The 20,149-nt window shown below is 54.9% G+C and overlaps 1 long non-coding RNA gene across 2 annotated transcripts; it reads right to left on the bottom strand.

The window, feature by feature from the left end:
- LOC139829454 (uncharacterized) lies at window positions 1-8,490 on the bottom strand. Of its 2 annotated transcripts, XR_011741921.1 has the most exons (5): window positions 8,131-8,490; window positions 7,451-7,661; window positions 1,290-3,168; window positions 400-922; window positions 28-315 (listed from the first exon to the last, which is right to left on the bottom strand). It is a non-coding gene; the product is annotated as an uncharacterized lncRNA (long non-coding RNA). The 2 variants fall into 2 exon arrangements; XR_011741920.1 differs by having other exon boundaries at window positions 1-315; window positions 400-3,168.
- Between the last annotated feature and the right edge of the window lie 11,659 nt (window positions 8,491-20,149).

Genomic DNA, 20,149 nt, shown 5'->3' with positions numbered 1-20,149 from the left:
CCGGGCATTGCTGGGTGTCACTGACCATCACTGGGTACCACCGGGTATTGCTGGGTGTCACTGACCATCACTGGGTACCACCGGGCATTGCTGGGTGTCACTGACCATCACCGGGTATCACTGACCATCACTGGGTATCACTGACCATCACCGGGTATCACCGGGCATTGCTGGGTGTCACTGACCATCTCCGGGTATCACCATCACCGGGTATCACTGACCACCACCGGGTACCACCGGGTATCACTGACCATCTCCGGGTACCACCGGGACACGCAGCACCATGGAGACGCGGGCAGCATCCCCTCCTGCACCCTGTAACATTAAGACGGGTTAATTTGGCTTTATAAAGTGAAAATGTCAAGCTTCATTTATATGCTGGCACCCAGCGTTAATTACCTTTCCCTTTTCTAGCAGCCATTCTTGTGTTCTGTTTCTTCACTTAAAGCTGATAATAAGCTGTCTGTCTATATAACCATTCTGCCGACACAAATCATGATGAATATGAAAAGCAATAAAAAGCAAATCTAATGAGACATTGCTCAGAATGAGACAAAAAAATTGAACCACGTTCTTTAATCATCAATGTGCAAAGCCAACCGGAATAAATTTGTTTCAAGGCGGCCTCATTTCTATTTAAATGTAAAATACGCTGTGGTGTTTTAAAAACCCCAGAAAACTATGGCGTTCTGATAAAGTATTAGCTTTGTAATCCCAGCCAAAGGAATAAACCACGAACAAACAGCTCCCCCGACACCGCACAGAGGCCGAAGGCTTGTTCAGATCCTCCAGAGTGAAATGCAGAAAGCGGTAGATCCAGCAAGGTCTCTGAAACTTCAGTCACTGCTCCGGAAGACAAGGACTCTCCAAACTGCCGGCAGCACCACCAGCACGGGTACGAAAGCCTCATTCTGACCTGGTGCTGTTGTAAATGAGAACATCGTTCCATAAAATCAGTGAGAGGTCCTGAGCAGCGTGGGCTGCAGCGCCAGCACCTCCCGGAGCCCCTGCAGCAGCGGGCACTGAAGTCGCCGCCGGCAGGGCTCTTCCTGTTCGCCTTCCCGCCCCCGTACTCATTTCCCCCATTTCACTGGGGAGCTGTAGCTCTGTTGGCACCCATTGCAGAGTGAAACGTAAGACCCAGCTCCACCGTAATGATCCAAGTGGACCAGAGCAATACACCAAATGCTGTGACTCTGAAGTGAGCTTTATACCGGGAAGATCATGAAATTTAGAGCAACAATGCCGTTCTTCGGGAACAAAGAGTCAATTACGGAGCTCGAGGGTACCTGAAAATAAACGAAGGTGCCAAACTGTGTGCTGAACACCACGTCCTGTGAACCGGCTCCTCCCCTGCCAAAAATCAGCTTCCAAATCCTGAGAGTTCACCTGAGGGTTCCTGTTCACCTGCTGGTAGAGACTGCAGAACACACTCAGATCTCATTCCTTCCTCCTTCATGCACCGATAACATCATTAAGAAAACGAACTCCCAGCCCAGTGTCCTGGGAAAGTGGGGCATTAATAAGCATTTTGGAAAAGCGGTGTGAAGAAGGTGAGACTATGAACGTCTGCCTTGTGTTCAGGACAACGGGGAAGGGGCACCAGATAAATCACCAGGCACAGAGTAATTAAACAGTGAGATGTGTGACGGCCAGGAGGATAAACGGGTTCAAAAGGGATTTAATTAATTCAAAGGAGAAACCTATCCGTGGCTATTCAGCTCCTTGGTCCCAAAGCAAATTCGGTCTCAGGAAGTCCCTAATCTGCTAATTACTATAAACTGGGAGGCTTATTTGTAGGCACAGATCACTCGGTACTTGCCCAGTTCCTGCTGCAGACGGGGTACTGGGAACGGGTCTGGGTGCTCTGATGTGGCCGCCCTTCAGGCTCCAGAGGGCTCTGCTTCCTTGCGTATTTCTTAAATTATTTAGATGATATTTTATTATTGCAATAAAGTAATTGCACTGGCACAAGCTGAACATTAACATTCGCAGTGTGGGTTGAGAAAAAACATTATCATTAAGCCTCCACACTGAAAATGATCCTCGGCAACAAATCAGTGTCAGCGCAGACGTTCCCTCTGCTCCTCCTCCGGCTCTTTTGACCCCGCGTGTCCCCACTGCAAACACCGACACACAACAAAGCCGCATTCCCTCCCCAGCACACACCCGGTCCCTGCAATTTCAGATGTGGTTTGTTCCCTTGTTTTATCTGCATGAACAGTTTGAATGGTTTTATAATTTGCCTGTGCTTCCATTTTATTACGTCTACCTTCCATCTGTTACATTTATGGTTTATGTTCCCGTTCTCCTCTCGCTAATGCCAGCAAAACTGATATTGCATCCTAGAACTTACCACCCCACTCGAAAAATAGATCTTGTGCATGATGGCGTAAGAACCGCCCGGAGAAGAACGGATGGATCTTTTGTTAATGATGCTCCTGCAGAAGAGCCCACGCAATGGCTGTACCTGCTGCAAATGCGGTCTCGCTGCACTTTGCCCAAGTCCCACCGAATGGCACAGCGCCCATTCACCAAACGTAAAGAAAAACCTGGTTACACGGGAGCGTTCGTCCTTTAGAGAAGGGACGGCACCGCCTCCTGCGTTTTCAGAGGGTAAACGGCTCACGTGGGGGGAACCCTCACCCCGTTCATCAGCTCCCGCGCCTGGGCCTTGGCGGCAGCTGCCGCGGCTCACGGGCGCTCAGCGAGCGCAGCGTCTGCTGCAGGAATCCACGCATCTGGAGACACAGGTTCCCTCAGCATTGTCTCCAATGCTAAACCACCACCCTGGGACAGCAGCTGAGCCCCACGTGTGGCCAGTTAAAATTTTCACTGATCTGTGGTAACACACAGTTTTTCCCCTGGTTTTGTAACTTTCCAAGCACAAGTATAATTGGCTCTGGCCCGCTACCAAGAGCTGTATTAAAATGGCAAGGGATGAAACTGATGACTGTTAAGAAGATCGAATTGCAAGGATCCCGAGTTGTTGGTTACACGTTTGTGGCTGCCAGCCCGTGGCGCTCCGACCAGGGCCCGCGGGTTTGCTCACCTCGCCAGGGCGCTCAGGTCTGCCTGGTCACACGAACGGGAACACTGAGGCAGAAATCAACACGGAGCTGCTGAACACCCCACTGTGCAGGGGAGGAGACCAATTTGCTGATGAACCTGTGAGGCCAATAAAAATGGGCATAATTTAAAATGTATTAATAATATAAGCTGCTAAAGCATCAATATTTAAACACCGTCACCACAGATCTTGCAGGAGGAGCAGATATTGTTGAACATGAGGGTGACAAAAGATGCAAGAATAGCCTGAAATGCTTCTTTGGGAAATTCCTGACATGGATATGGATAGTCTTGGGGCTAAATTTGCACTCGCGTGTTCTCCCTCTCACTGTTAAGACTGTTGTGAAACGGGTCTCCGGTCTCCGGTCTCCGTGCAGGTCAAGCGACACCAACCGACGGCTCCAAGGAACCGGCGTGGAGGGCACAGAGCAGCAGCTCCCACCGCCCAGCCCAACGGAGCCCCTGCCCCATCCTCCCGGGACAAACCGAGCGCCCCAGCTCCTGCCGCGACCGCTCTCTGCTCCCAGTGGTCCTGGGCCGAGGCGCCGCACACCAAACCACGCTGCACGGGCTAATTAGCACTTTAACTAGCTTCCTGCTACAGGGATCCCTGCAGTAGTTAATCCAGAGGCCATCTGCTGAGGATAGTGCATTTATCACTAAGAATCTACCTGTCTGCATTGTACTAGGCGTGCACATGCTGAATCTCAATCATCTTCACTTAGACACTCTATTATGTATACCATGAAATTTAACAAGGTATGTCCTATATGGGACTGTAACATTGCAGCTGTGTGGACTAATTAGATAAGACTCATTATTGTTCATTCAATTTGCATTTGCAGATGCAGGGAGCTGAGTGCCGCCTGCTCGCAGGCTCTGATTGATTGCTCCCACTTTGCATTCATTAGGAAGGTGGCCTCAGCACAGTGGTTTTACAACATGTGTTTGCTACCACTTAACTGGATGTGCCAGTCAAACGCCTTGAACTGTGTCTCTTGATTAACGATATTTTGCAAATACGGCGTGGTCTATTTGAGCGGCACGGCGGGCAGGTGGTGGAGCCAGCGTGGTGAGCCAGCCCCTGCCAAACCGTCCCCATCCCGCACGTTGGGGGTCAGAAACCCAGCTGTGGCAGCACTGGTGGGATCCAGGATCAGCCGCCAGACCTGCTCTGAGCAAACACTGCCGTCTCGTCTTGCTTCAGCTTCCCCTGTGTTTTAGTTTCTCAGATGGTGACGCGTTGAGGAGGGAACTCTGAGCCTTCCGAGCGGTGGCTGCGCTCCCGGCTGGAGGAGCGTCAGGGGACACTCGCCCTGCAGACCCGCGGCACCGCAGCTCCAGAATTGAATCTAAACGTAATCCTTCCGTCAGCGCCAGTATCGACTGCCTGCTCAGTCAGCCAGGCCTCCCAGCCCCCAGGCCTCCTGTTTTAGTTTTCACACCACTGTAAAACAAAACCTGGGAAACAGCTTTTCCTCGCAAGAACCAGGTCTCCAGCAAACAGGAGAGCCGAGCATCCCACCCAGCACCGCGGTCACCGGGTGTCTGCCGTCCCCGTGCCACCTCACCAAGGGTGTTGGTCTGGCCGATTCCAGACCGAGCTGACAAAGCAGCTGCAATCTGGAGTCCGATGGACACCGAGCTTGGCCAAAGCAGAGGGAACACCTTTGCTGGTGGCCCGATGGGGCAGTCGAGAAGCTTCAGCCCTCTGAAGGGAATTGGGAGGTCACCAACAGAGGTGATGGACCAGGCTTGCGTTTTGGGGCCATTCCTGGGAGAAAGGCACAGTAACGATAGATCAATCTGCGCAGGCGTCTCCTGTGCCGGAGCTGCGGCTCTGCAGGGAGCGGGGGCGCCCCCCGAGCGCCCGCGCAGCGGGGGACAGCGCCGCGGAGGAGCAGAGGACAGCGGCTCCCAGGGGAGCGTCCCTGGCGCGGGGTCCGACGCCGCGCTCCAGCCAGCCCAGCAGCGCCCACAGCGCAGCGATCCCGGGGCCTCTCTCGCTGGACGCAGGGCTGCCGGGCCGCTCGCACAGGGCAGCTCTGCTGCCATCACGCTGTCAGATGAACTGGCGCTTCAGCTCATTCCAGTGTGAAACACCGACACTTTTCCCCTTTTTGCATATGCAGTACTCACTGGGTAGTTCAGGCCTATGCGTAACATATTTATTCAATGGTAATCATTTCGTTTCTGCAAAGAAAATATGCTCCACTGTTCCTGCGGCTGACAGGCTCTGGCAGAAGTTGGAAGCCGAGGCTCCAAAAGGAGGGAGAATATGTTTATGGGCTGAACCACAGCTGTTTGCAGTATTCCTCTGCCCTGGCAATTATTTCAATAGGAAGGACTCCTGGAGGGTTATTTGGCTTCTGCACGCGTGTGCTGTGCGCACAGCCCCTGGTCAGGGAGCAGACAACTGAGCCTCCACAGACACTTCTGCTTTTGTAAAGCATTTTTTAAAAGGAAGAGGGTTCAGTTCTGCTCACACACCAGAGAGTGCTTGCTCCCACGGGAAGCCTGGAAATAGGATAACGCAACAGTTCTTCTAGCATTGCTTATTAGCACTGAACTGCCCCAAACGTCCCCTCAAGGTTCAAGAGATCGCTACCCAACTTGCAGATGCAGAGCAAGGCAAGACACATTCCTACAGAAAAGGTGAATTATCTGGCTGCGTATGTTTTTACCTAAGGAAAAAGAGGTCAGACCTCTTTAACCTGTTCACAGGGCTCTCTGGTTTCTGCCTGTGGCTGTTGTGCACGGAGCAGCGGAGCAGTTTCTGGAGGCCGAGTCTGGGGTCACGTTTGCTGCGGTGGCGCAACAGGGAGCGTTTGCTCCATTGCTGCTTTCAGCAATAAACGAGAATCTACTTAAAATTCAGCAGCACCCTGTGAATGTCTTGCTGCTTTGCCTCAGCAATCATCACCGTCAGGACCGTCCCCAGGCAGCACCGCTTGCTAAACACACACAAATCCCTCGCTGAAGGGGAAGGCTCCCCGGGGACCAGCAATAATTTAGCCCGCTTGTCATCCAAGGGCTTCAAAGTACTTTGGAAGTATTAATTAAGCCTCACGGCGTGTCCGTAAGATGGAGGTTTAACGTTTGCTTCGGGGTGGGCAGCAGCGGGTCCGGGGCTCGGGAGGTGAGGACAGCACCGCTTCGGCTCGGGCGCCGTGGACCTGAGCGCCCGCTGCGCCAGCGCTGGGGGGAGGAACGGTCCCAGCGGCCATGAACGCCCCGGGCAGGAGGAAGAGGAGGGTGGCGGCGCAGAGGAAGGCGCTGGTCCCCAGCACTGCTCCGTGTCCCCAGGCCGTGCCGCTCGCAGCAGCGCTGGCATCCAGCCCCGTCCGTCACCCAGACACCCTGCGCAGCCAGCGGGGTTTGGTTCAGGTGGCTTCATGAGAAAATGAGTAAATCCCTGCCTGGGTTTCCACTTCTGAATCAGCTGTCCAAAGCATTAAACATTTCAATTCCTTATAGCTTTAAAATGTTACACTCATTTTTCTATCTAGAAATGCACATGCTTTCTGTGCACAGGAAAGCTGCCAGCCGTTTGTCCCACCAATGGGGTTTTATTCACAAACTCATGAGTATGTAAGGCTGAATATTCATTTGGAGGGACTAATTTAACAGAGCTGATTAGAGATGAAATCAGAGAGCAGCTGAATGCCATTTGCACAATGCGGCATTTGGCACAACCCAGGGCACCGCAGAACGAGCACCTGGACGACACCCAGCGGAACGGCCCAGCCAGCAGCTGCGCTGGGATGGACGGACAGACTGACGGGGGGAACTCTCCCTGCCCGGAGATCGGCTCCGGGCTGTCTGTGGTTAACCATGGGCCTAAACCAGCAGCTGCCACATGCCCCCTGTGAGGTTTATTACTGTTGACATTTCAGTGAAGGATGGTCTGTTTTGAAGAGACTGCCTCCATCATTTCTACGCATTAATATGCTCGAGAAGTCCACCACTATGGGCAGAAATCAAATGACTCATCCAAAAGTGGCCCCTCCACCCTGCGATAGCACGGCTGAGGAAGACGGGCTGAATCCTGTTGCCACGGGCTCTGCTGGGCAGCCCCGGTTCAACCACCGGCAGGGTCCGCATCGTCCGCTCCTGCACTCGGGCAGGATCCGGTTTGCAAGTCACATGCGCTACGTGGAGAAATTCGTCTGCTCTCACCCCTCCGGCCATCTGAGCCCTGTGTCTGCAGGAGAGCCTCGCCCTCCCAGCACAAAGGGCCCCTTGCCAGCAGGGAAAGGCGAGGAAAAAGCCTCCAAAACCCTTACCCCAAAATGTGACCTTCAGCTCAGTGTGTAATGGAAGAACAGAGATGCAAACACACCCAGGTTATGATCACATTCAACATCATAGAAAGTCTCACCTCGAGTCCAAACCCGTTGTTGGGTAACAGCTGCATCTGACTCTTGACTGCGCTTCACCCCTCCAAAAGCATCAGGTGGGAGGACTGCAGACCCCGTTCCAGACGAGAGGGGCTCTGGGGCAGCCGCGCGGCTCCGTCAGCCCGGGCACGGGACCCGACCCCCGGGACCCAGACACGGTCTCTCGGGTTGAAAGTAACGGGAATCGGTGGCCTAAGTGAAAGTGAAATGCTTTAATGCTTCTGGGGAAAAAAGGCAAGAGAGCGAAGCCGATGTAAACAACACCTGCGAGATCACCGTTCAGACAGAAACAGAACAACCTAACAAATATCCCGTAACGCACAAAGGGGAGCACAGATAACAGTTTGCTGTCACTAAATAATGCTGCTCACACGTAGAAATGTTGTCTTTTATCTAGATGTTTAGATTAGAACAGAAGTCCAGCGATTTTTGTCAGTGCCATTAGTTTCTCTGGAGGGAATATCAGAGCGCTGCTATGACAGAACATCAATAACGGGGGAGAGAAATCCTCCTGAAGCGTTAATTTTCTAAGCATTGCGAGATCTAACTTATGCATCATCACCACACATCAGCGAGGGATAACGTGAGCGGGCACTGTGAACATCCTGCTACGAATGAAACAACGGAATTCCAGTGGAATCTGTTTCTGAAAGAGATTTACCTGTGGTAACAGGGACGTGGCTTCCGCAGTTTCCAGCAACAACCCGCAGCCACACGGCTCCCTGCAGCGGCCTCTCAAACAGCTCCGACAACACCACTGGAAACGGGCCAGGGCTGCTCGGTGCGAACCAGCCCAGCCCCGTGAACCCAGCAGTCACGGGAGAAGGAAAGGCAGGAGCACACGGGGAACGCAAGTGCAGTTCAGTTATGGTGGGTGGTTACATGCAGACTCCCCCTTGGCTGTGCTGGACGCAGTGCCCTGTGAAGAGGTGACGTGCCCTGCCCTGCCGGCTCGACTCTGAGCTGCAGTCCGGATGCCCCAGCCATTGGGACCTTGTGAATATTTAACTCCCGCCTGATTCAGGGCGCGCAGTCCTCTGGCTGCGCTTTCCCCACCCCGCGCTGGGGTTAAGGCAGAAAAGGACTCAGCCCACGGAGCAGTGACCGCGGGACACAGGCCCTGGGTACGGGCTCCCTAACAAGAGCCGTGCGAGACACGAGCACCTCTCTGTGTCCGTGCTTACATGAGCCGCTCCATCCACCATCACCGGAGCTGGGTGGACGCTGCAGGCAGCCGTGCGCTAACGTGCCTTGCAATTTTTTTAATTAATTGGTCTGGACCATTTCCTCACTCCTTCTACATGGGGTTTTCACTCCTGTGACTTTATTCTAGCAGCCCTGTTTACTATCAGTGTATTCACTGAAGCAGCAAATTGTACATGATTATTGGCTATTACTCACTGAGAGTGAAGTGATAAATGAATTATTAATTCTCATTATTAGCACTGTTGTCCTGTTGCCTGGAGGCCTCACTGAAATCAGGACCCCATTGCTTCAGGTGCTGCAGGAGCAGACAGGGAGAGACAGTTCTTGCTCCCCAAGGGCTCCCAGCCTGCAGAGAAGCCACCGCCGCCCCCAACAACACCACCGCCACCACCCCCAACAACGCCACCGCCACCCTCCCGCCGCCCCCAACAACACCACCGCCATCCCCAACAACGCTGCCACCGCCGCCCCCAACAACGCCACTGCTGCCCTCACAACACCCCCAACAACGCCACTGCTGCCCTCCTGCTGCCCCCAACAATGCCACCGCCGCCCCCAACAGCGCCACCGCCGCCCCCCTGTGCTCTTCCCGAGGCAGCTCCCTCAAACGCGCCACCCCATGACCAGCCCAGCTGAAATCTGAGCGCCAGAGCTCTGCACCTGAGCTAAGGAACATTCAAGGTTTATCCCCGCCGGCGATCAGCTCCAGCGCAGCACGGTTCCTGCTGTCCTGTCGTTAGCCAGCGAGTTTCAGGAGCAGTCAGGCTCAGAGAAATTCAGGGGCTCAGTGCAGGTGACATTAAAGAGGGTCCCAGCGGTACCTGGGGGGAGCAGCTCTGCAGGGCACCGGGGGGGCATTGTCATGCAGTCCCCATCCCCGAACAGGGCGCAGGCAAGTGTTGACAGGATGAGACTCGGCACAGTCACACCCTCCTCCTTCTTGAGGAGCGCTGCATTAGCCATTAATTTCACTGAAGTTCTTTCGTGTATGGTGGCATTGAACTAAATTGAATTTGCCCACCGCCAAACTCCCTAGAAACAAAGCTACAAGCACACGGAGCCCGTGGGATCATCATCAATTCAATCCATGTTCCTCTAGTGAGTTGTGTTGTGAGACAGGCCTAGATACATCACTGAGACTGACAGGAGGAGGCCTGAGAAAGACAGAGTGCAGGAGCACAGGCTCCGAACAACTGTCTGCTTCTCCGGGGAGGGATGGTACCAGCCCCAGAAAAACATTTTAATTCATGAATGTGCACAAGTGCCCCAGCAGCAGCCCCTGCTCCACGGGTTCGGGAGCCTTCATGAGCGCACTCCTCATGCCAAACCACACCGAGCTCCCTGCTGCGTTCTGTTCCGCCTTTCACGCCCATTGTAAGTGCCCCAGAAGCTGAGCAATTCCCATATAAATCCCGTTCAAAAATACCTTTTAGCCTAGAGCCACAGCTAGGGCACAAATGGGGCAGAGGGAACGCGGCTGGCGACGGTCCCGCTCACCTGTGCTGCGGACGCGCAGCTGCCGCAGGGCGATCCACGGCCAGGGCGGCCCAGGGCGGCGGAGCCGGCGATGGAGGCGGGCACCGCGCACCCGCGGCACACTCAGCACCGCATACAGTGCTGACTGATAGTGGTAATGATACTTTAATCAATATTAATAACACTTAATATGAGCACTAAAAGGCCCCATTATTTTTGCAGTGCAAAGAGCTATGAGAAATAAATATCCCTTTCCACATAGTTTGCTGTTCTACGCTCAAAGCAAAAGGGATAAAATAAGTGGCCAGAAAAACCCGATAAAAGAATAAGCCAATATAATGAAAGCGAAGTTTTAGTTCAAAGCAGCATAAATCCGGTGTTCGGCTGCTCCCCTGCCCCCCCCTGCCCCAGGCACCCATTTCCAGCTCAGCCGCGATCTTGCTGAGCACACGAGGTGTTTTCAACCTTTCCAGGCAAAAGCTTTGTGCAGTGTGCGCAGTTCCTGCTGAGACAGACGAATTCCACGCAGGACAAGTTTGCATCTTTCAGGAGGCCTGGGTTTGAATACCACTGTGTGCAAACAGAAACAGAGGACACTTCTCCACTCCCCAGGGGTAATGTAGGAATTAACGTATCTGTGCAATGTGCGAGCGCATTCCAGCCAGCACTGCCGCTTCAGCCGCACGCCCTTTGCTGATGGTCAGCTGGGGTGTTTCTGGCACTGGTCTTCAAACAAAAGTAAGACTAAGTATCCTCTTCACTGCAGCCCTTCACCGGCTTCTGTGCCACAGCCAGCTCTGGTTTGCAGCACGGCGCAGCATCTCGGGGCACGTACCGCAGTGAGATGTCGGCGATGTTTGGCTAGGATGGCCTTTCAGAGCCTGCTGGACTCTGCACCGAAAAGATGCCCCCAGGTTCCTCAGCTATCGAGTCTGTTGGGTCACGAGAACACTTCACACCCCCTGAGAGCACCTCAGTCCTTACCTGACACCCCCGCAGTGACCAAACACCAGTGACCGCTCCGGTGTTTCTGTCACCAACAACCACCTCTTGCAACCGAAGAGATTTATCCATGGTCATTTCATTTCTCTGGCATTTGTTGGTCTGTAGCTCAGAGGTTGGTTTGAACCTCACGTCCAGTATCTGAGCCAGGAACCTGAAATGCTGCGGGGAGAAGGGAGGAAACCCCTGGGGAACCGTCCGGGGGAACCGTCCGGGGGAACCGTCCCTGCACCCCTGGGGGAGCCGTCCCCGGGGGAACCGTGGTTCGCAAACTGATGGGCGTGATGGATAACTCTGGAAACACACACACACAAATAAAACCAGAAAGGCGCTTTGAAATGTGTTGAGGCAGGAAAATGAATGATCTCTCTGTCAGCCATCTAAAAGCAATCCAGTAATGTGAACAATCAGAAGTGAAGAAAAATCAATACACTTCTCGTGGTGCAGAAATGGAAAACAAGCCGGATTTTACTCCTGCAAAATCCATGCAAACAAAACCCAACAGATTAATCCTGCCTGTCAGCGAACGCGGCCATTTCTCCAGAAACGGAACCACCTCCAGAAGAGCGGCCTCAGCAGACACGGCTCTGTGTTCACTGGTGTCTGGTGTCAAATCCCCCGGTGTCAGTGGCACACAGCTCGGTCTTTACACAGTAGTTATGAACAATTGTGTGTTATTTCCAATAAATTTAACTTGGTTAATAAAAAAAATGCACCAGGAAGATGTCAAGCAAGCAAACAGAGGGAGAACCTGCCAAATTCTGCCCAACCTCTGCTTCCCTGCCTCATCTCCAGAAGGTGCAGCGGAGCAAACCCATCCCCGTTCAAAGCAAAGCAGCACGACTCTGCTGAACAGACAATGAGAGGCGCGACCGGAGTGTCCCAAAGCAGCCATTCCTAACCCCAAACCACAACCGACTTCTGACTGCAGGTGTCAGGGGTGAGATGGCATCAGGAGGTTAAAGTACGACGTTTCTGCAGCGACTCGGGTGTGGGCCCTTCCCAGAAAGGGGGCGATGGAAACGGCATGGGGGGATCAAAGGGGAGATGGATTGGGGACAGAGGTAATGTAGCAGGGCCATTTGTCACAGTGCCCAGCGCTCACAGAGCTACACAATTCGTCTCACCCGTCTCCGCTCCATGCGTGCGCAGAAAGACAGATCTATTAGTTTTCCTTTCCAAACTTTCCTCTCCTATCGGGCATGTGAAACACAGCCAGGAACGGCGCGGAAAGTAAAGACCATGGCCCTGGCTGTGAGACGATGGAACTGCCAGACACTGAGTCAGCTCTTGAGGCTCAGCCAGGCCTTTGTTTGTCATTTTCGGAAGTACACAATTGTTCTGTGATCTCCTCTCTGCACCTCTCAGTGGCAAACACGACAGCCAGCCCCGCCGGGCACGGGGCCGCCCGCGCCGCGTCCTCCGGGTGCCGTCACAGCCGGTCACCCCGGCAGCGCGGGTCAGGAGACCGGGACCTTCCACAGCCCGGGCTGCATTTCAGCATGGGCACCCAGCCCAGAGGGCGCACGTGTCACGGGCTCTGACCTGAGCAGCAGCCTCCACCGGCAGAGGGGACGGTGACCACAGGGACACTCCCGGCAGCCTCCACCGGCAGAGGGGACGGTGACCACAGGGACACTCCCGGCAGCCTCCACCGGCAGAGGGGACGGTGACCACAGGGACACTCATGGCAGCCTCCACCGGCAGAGGGGACGGTGACCACAGGGACACTCATGGCAGCCTCCACCGGCAGAGGGGACGGTGACCACAGGGACACTCATGGCAGCCTCCACCGGCAGAGGGGACGGTGACCACAGGGACACTCCCGGCAGCCTCCACCGGCAGAGGGGACGGTGACCACAGGGACACCCGCCCCCAGCCCTGTGTGCAATGTGGAAAGTGAGGGAACGCTGGAAGAACCGCAAGCAAGCCTCATTCATTTCTTCTAATTGGGACAAAAATGCTTTGAAATTGTAGCATTTGGTAAAGATGTAAAGGACACTGTACTAACACTGAAAACAAACCCGCCTTTTCCAGCTCACCGCACGCTGTTGGTGCTGAACTTTGCCTGAGAGCAGCTGTTCTGTTTCTGAGAAGCAGTTCTTGAGGTCTCCTGCAGCACCTCCAGCATTGCAAAAAAAAAAACAGACCTTCCCATTTTAGTGAAGCACATGAGCTCTAAGCTCCTACAACTACAGCGATTTATATTTATTTTACCTCCAGAATGTACATTCCGTGGTGCGCTGGCTTTCATTTCCGAGGCAGAGCGATGGCGGGTGGCCGGCAGAGCCGTCTCTGCGAGGCGATGCTGCCGCTCCATGGCCCCTGCGCCAGCGTCCTGAGCCGGCCCCAGCACCACCAAGCCCCCAGGATCTGTGCCGCTCACTGGTCCTGAGCCGGCCCCAGCACCACCAACCCCGGGGCCTGTGTCCGCTGTGCGCCCACGGGCTGTAGATCAGCCAGACAGCCCCCCAGCCCCAGGAGCGACAGCGGCCGCCCCGGCGCAGACAGCAGCGATCGGGCAAAGCACTGCTGAGCACCAGAAAACCTGGGATGATGGATACGAGTTTCAGAGCCTTTTCCAAGTGTGTTTTATTTCCTTTCCTCAGTCCTCCCCTTTTCTTTTTACAGCTCCTCTTCCTCACTGTCTCCTATCCTCAAGCACTCAAGTAGCAAACTGAGATGACAGAGAAGACCTCTGAACAAACAGCTTCTCCTGCCTTCCAAAATGAACTCTAAAGCTCTTCAAAGTAGCTGTAAACGTATTGTTTTCATATAGTGCACACTAAGGGATGAGCTACAGCAGGGCCACGCAAGGCATTTCTGAGAACACAGATGGAGCCGTGAAAGCGCTTTTGCCAACCCCGCGGGCTGCGTCCCGCTGCGGGCAGGACGGCAGGAACGGCTCCTCCGCTCACGGGAGCAGAGGAGCCCGCACCACGAGCGTCATCTCCATGGCGACCGCAGGAACCGCGGGAGCCTTCCTAGGAAACGCTGGGCTTGGTCACAAGTGATGCAGGAAATGAAGCAGCTGCGGAAAAACCTTTTCAATTATTCAGCTGGAACAAACAGTCAAAAGCGATGTTTCGAAACCAACGGGCAGCAATAGGATCCTCCCTGGAAACCTGGGTAAGGCACTACATGCTGCGAGCCGGCTGTGCCATCCGCAGCCAAGACCTGAGCCTGTTTTAAGGTGAAGGGCGTTTGTCCTCAGGCTGACACCACCAGCAGAAGGGACCCTGACGTCCACAAGTGCGTGATTTCCAAACCCCCTTGCTGAGCAGTGTCACACCTCTCCACACACCTCAATCCTAACAGCATCCTGGAGCAGCCAAGACAGAAAAAATGGCAACAACATTTCCAGGAATAGAGCCAAACTCATTAAACTAATAAAGTAATGTAAATGGCACAACAACTGCTTTTTCTGTGTATGGCACCAAAGTCCGTAAAGCTCATCTGAAAACGGTCTGGCTTGGTACCTGTAAGGATGCCGTGTTACAGCAGTGGGAACCTCGCTGCAGTTGTTAAAAGTGAAAAACTCTACAGCCAAGTACAGTTGCCATTGTACTCATTGTCCAGCAATATCACAACAAGAAAGCCATTCTTCCTCTTTCCCTTGCATTGCTTACACTACTCATGGCTTTGTCATTCCTGATTTTGCAGGAGCTCTCTGCAGAAGGAGCCCTGGCTCATACCTAGAAAGCATAACGTGTATGAAAAGCACTGCTTAAATAAGACAACTGATGCATGGCAAGAGGAACATCAGATCACCACTGAAACACTGACAACGCGAGCGCGTCAGCAGGCACCGGTGAACTGCACTCCTGCCCGTGCCGGCTGTCCTGACCTTTCCGGCTCTGACGGTGTCCATGCGCTGATAACTCAGCCGCGCAGCCTGGACACGCTTTCCGTGTTTTCTGGGATAACTTCCATTAGCCGCTGTGGTTTGTCCGAGAGCTTTGTGGGCAACAGGCTGGAAAACCTCAGCTCACAGAGCCAGCCGCGGTGCTGGGATGGGCCCAGAGCCCCCACTGGACACCCCCAGAGCCCCCACTGGACACCCCCAGGCAGCACAAACAGCCGGTGAACCCCTCCTCTGAGAGCAGCTCAATGGAAACCCCAGTAACCGGGAAAGAGGAACCACCGCTTTGTGAGGGGGGAACGACCGCCGCCCAGCGTTACCCAGGGCCGGCCTGTTCTGCAGAAGCAAGCGGAGGATTTTGCCTTCATTCCTGTGTTTCCAGTGCCACCTCCTGCGCAGAAGAGGGAACCTCCGTTCCGGGAGCTGCACGGGATGAGACTGGAGAATTCTTGCCCGCCCCCGCGGGAGCGCAGTACCGGCCGAGATTAAATACCGAGAGATGTACATTTGCAGTAGCTCACTCAACACCATATTGAGCTGCGCGCTTCAGACACCCACATGTGCCAAAAACTTCTAATTTTACAAGGAAAGTACATCAGCTTCATGTTTTCCATAAATTCATACAGCTTCTGGGATGACATGCAATGCATGAGAGAAATAAGCATCAATTATTATTAAAGAAACCAAAACTTGAGACCTTTTCAGCAGGATGATGTAGATGAACCCTGCCTCTTCCTCCGCACCTGCACCAGGGCATTACAAATTTACATTGAAACAGCTGTCACCTCCACGTCACTTCCCAACACTTGGCTTCTGGACTTCGTGATTATGCACATCGGTCTATTCGTAAAGGGCTCTGCGTTTGCACACAGTGTAAGCCAGCCTCTTAACACACCGCAAGGCAAGCGTGTTTATTGAAAAGCACGCGTTCTCCCTCGTGTTGAGGATTACGCATACATTGCGGAAGCCAATGACTCCAAAACAGCTGCTCAAAACCAGGATTTTTTTAATGTGAACTTCATGCCATCATTGCTAAACGCCCTAGCAGCAAACAGCTGTCACCAAAGCTTGAACACGGCCATGTCCATTAAGCCTTATCTCAGCTTTTCAGCAGACAGGGCCCTCTCGCGGCGTTTGCACAGAAAACAAGCGCCGTGCTGTGAGCTGCCCTTGTGCCGTTAAGAAGTTTTGGGTTAAGAAAACAAGAGACTGGTTCATGTGCGAAAGGGCTACAGGTCAGGGTCAGAGCACGAGGGCGGGGCTCTAGTTCCATCTCCAGACCACAAACTCGCGTTGCTGAGCGCCCCGCCCGCAGGACCTGGTGTGACCCGATCGAGATGCGCAGCTGCAGCGCTCAGAAGCAGCAGGAAAGGGGCAGCCCCGACACGGGGTGGGCGGCTGCAGCAGGGGCTCCCGGCCCGGTCCCCGCGCGGTGTCCCCAGCTCGGTGACACAGGACGCAGCCAGCAGCGCTAAACCCCGCACATCGCTGCCGGGAGCTGCACAGCCCAGCGCTGCTGCCCACGAACCCCTGCTCCCCGGGTCCCCCGCTCCCCTTGGCCCACAGCAGCCTCTCCCCATCCCTTTGTAAAGAAAATGGATTTAAATTGATTACTTACTGCTTCAGGTGCACTTTACTGAGACCGTAGAACCAGTCTACATCCAAGCAGATAAAATACGGCAGAAACTCAGCCTAGAAACCAGGAAAGGCTTTCTTGAAGTTAAATGCCTTCCCAGAGCCCTCTTGCACGCAGCACCGCCCACCCCGCTGCTGCCGTCCAGCTGCCCTTTATCACCTCGTTAGCGGGTTAATTGGGCCACTCAGCTGAGTGCAATTTGCCACCCAAAGCTTTTGGTCTGTGCACGCAGCTTTCAGGTTTGTAACGACTTCCAAAGCAACACTCGGTGTGGTGGGAAGGAAAAGCTGCTTCATTAAACCTTCTATTGCGATAAGAGTTATTAAGAAGTTACTATATCTGTTACAGATTCATAGGCTGGTTTGGGTTGGAAGCACCTTCAAGACCGTTCCGTTTCCTCTGCCATGCGCAGGGACACCTCCCAGCAGCCCAGGTTGCTCGGAGCCCTGTGCATCCCCTGTGCCAGGGCCTCCCACTCCTGGGGAACAATCCCTTACATCTCACCTAAATCTCCCCTCTTTCAGTTAAATTGCCCTTTTTCCTGTCACTGCAGGCCCTGGCAACAAGTCTCTCTCCAGCGTTCTCATAAGCTCCCTTTATATATTGAAAGGCCACGATAAGGTGTCCCGGAGCGTCCCCTTGTTCGGCTGAAGAGCGGCTGCTCCGCCCGTCCCGGGAGGGCGGGGAGCGGGTGTCCCGGGCTGCGCGGGCCCGGGCGGGGCGGTGGGAGCGGGGGCGCTCGGGCCTGCAGTTCAGCCTGGGGCACTAGAGGGCAGCTGGTCCCCGGTGTCCCCCCTCAGCGCTGGTGTCCCCGCTGTCTGCCCTCAGCGCTGGTGTCCCCGCTCTGTCCCCCCGTCACCGCGGGTGTCCCCACTGTCCCCCCTCAGCGCTGGTGTCCCCGCTGTCCCCCCGTCACCGCGGGTGTCCCCACTGTCCCCCCTCAGCGCTGGTGTCCCCACTGTCCCCCCTCAGCGCTGGTGTCCCCGCTGTCCCCCCGTCACCGCGGGTGTCCCCGCTGGTGTCCCCGCTGTCCCCCCTCAGCGCTGCCCCCAGCGCGTCTGCTGCTCCGCTCCGAGCGCCCGTGCGGTGTCACAGAAACCCCTCTCGAAAACAGCTTTGAAATGTGAGAGGGTTCTTGTCTTGGGCAGCATAGGAGATAACGTTTGCAGAGAGGATTGAATGAGGACATCGTTTCAGACCCAGCGTAGCGGAAACCTCATGCCGGGCGTTTGGGGCAAAGCTAAATGTGCCCCTTAGCTCAGTGGACTCCAGCGAAACGTCCCGCAGCCCCACGGCGTTTGCGGGGTCACTCCTGCCAGCCGGGCCTGGATCACCCGTCCCTTCACGACCCGGCCAGCGGCGGCTCCGTCCCCGTCCCCGTGCGGTGGCAGCAGGGCTGGGTCCCGTGTCTCTGCTGCTGGTCGTTTGTTCATGGGCAGAAGCTCCTCCAGCCCTGGCTGCTGCTGCTCCTCATCCTCGCCAGCGCCCCGCGGTGCCATCACCAGGTGCTGACCCCAGCTGTGGGGACAGAAGGTCTCTGCTGGGGACAGCTCTGCTGTGCCAGCCGTCCCCATGGGGGTGGCCTCTCCCCAGGACCCGTGTCACCACGGTGGGTGACGGGAGGTGGCAGCTGTGCTCTGCCTTCGTTTAGCCACGGGCTCTTTTTGTTCCCTTTTCCCCACCCTGGTTAGGTGTGGGGTTTATTTTCCATTTTCTACCTGAAGCACATTTGGTGCCTTCCATTCTACTCTTTGCTAATTCTTTGGTGCTTTACCCTCCAGCCCAAACCTCACGAGAGACGGGACAGCCGGTGCCAGCCAGGTAAGGAGCAGAGCTCCTCCAAAGAGTACGCAAAAAACATTGGGTGCCAAATCTGGGAAGGAGGCTTTCCAGAGGCTGTTTGTTCATTTTGATGTTTTGTTCCGTTCTACCCTCCTTTGGGTGTAAAAGGGGTGACAGATGGTTTTTCTAACCAACAAAGAAAAAACAAAGCCACACAAAGACAAATGTATTTATTCTGCTTCATTGTAACAACAACAACAACAGCAAAGTATGAATGAAAAACCCCAGAGAGGAGCAGTATCCCCGGCGGACTGCCAGAGCCCCACGGGTTGATCCCTGCGCAGCAGGACGGCCGTGCCGGCGGTGCCAGCACCTGCGCCGCGCTCGCCGCGGCTCCCGGCGGGTTCTGCCGTGCTCAGGGACCCGGCGCCTGACCGTGGCCGGGGGGCAGATGCGGCTTCAGCTTGGGCCGACTCACTTCGCTTTAGCCAGAGATGGGACTTGGTGACACAGATTGAGTGCTGACTCATCACCTTCTGGACGAGGGGAGAATCTGGGCTTGGTAATCAAGAATTTTTACACCAGTGAAGATTCATTAGGAGAAATGGCGTGTTGCCAGTTTTGTTTTGTTCTTCATCTGCCGTTCCTGGTGGGTGACGGTGGATCCGATGAACACGTCCCCGTAGCTCAGGCTCTGGGGGGCAGGACCGTGCAACCGGAGCAGAGTCCTGGCTCTTCGGGGAGCACGGGCAGCAGCGCAGGCGCTGCAAAGCCCCTTGCGGGGCAGGGGGCACTTGGCTTTGCTGCACATGGGGGAACAGCAGCTGCCCGGGACCCATCGCAGCCCCCCGGGCACCCCCAGCCCGGGCCGTGACCGGTCCTGCCAGAGCTTCCCCGTGGTGCCGGTCTGGGGTCACGCTGGGACTGCAGGCATCGGGCACCTGAGCCGGGCTGCTGCGCTCACAGGGTGGAAATGTTCCTTGTGGTGGAATTTTTGCTGGCAAAGGCAAGTATTTTATTCTCACAGGTATAAATTAATGGGTTCATTCTCCTTGTCACAAAATGTTAAAAAAATAACACTAATAGCTTTGTGCTTCATTCAGCCTGAGCTGTGGGGAAAACGCACCAGATACGCCGCCTCCAAACAATAACAGCTCTTTTCTTGGTGTCCTGGGAGGAAGAGATCTGGGAAATTAGGGGGATTTGAAAGGAGCCTGAGGAGCTGGAGAGAGAAAATCCAATTTGATAGTTAGCGCACGGAGGACGCCCGAAGGCAGCCGAGACACCGGAGCCTGCCGACCCAAGGTGAGCCGAGCTGGTTTAGACAAATTGACTTGCTGCCCGTTTATCTACCACATGTGGGCTGGCTGCTCACGGGGACCCCTTCATACTGAGGTTTGTGTGATGCTAATTCTAGTTCAAACCGAGCAGTTCGCTCGATTAAAATTGCTATGCTGTGCAACAGAGAGGCCGGGTCCCCCCCGCCGCCCCCGTCCCAGCGCTGGGAACGGCAGCAGAGACGTCCCCACCTGCACCTCCCTGAGCTCGAATCCCTGCGACTCGGGTCTGTGACTCAGGGGACGTTGCCCAGAGTGACACAGGGACAGCTCCGCCCGGCTGTGCGCTGCGCAGCTTCCGCAGGGATGCAGGAGCCTTCAGCGCCCGTTCCCGAGAGCTCAGCCACATCACGGACACACACGGCGTAGCACACATATG

The sequence above is a fragment of the Patagioenas fasciata genome, chromosome 19, assembly GCF_037038585.1.
Source record: "Patagioenas fasciata isolate bPatFas1 chromosome 19, bPatFas1.hap1, whole genome shotgun sequence".
In the NCBI taxonomy this organism is placed as follows: Eukaryota; Metazoa; Chordata; class Aves; order Columbiformes; family Columbidae; genus Patagioenas; species Patagioenas fasciata.
This window is presented reverse-complemented; position numbering and strand designations above follow the sequence as displayed.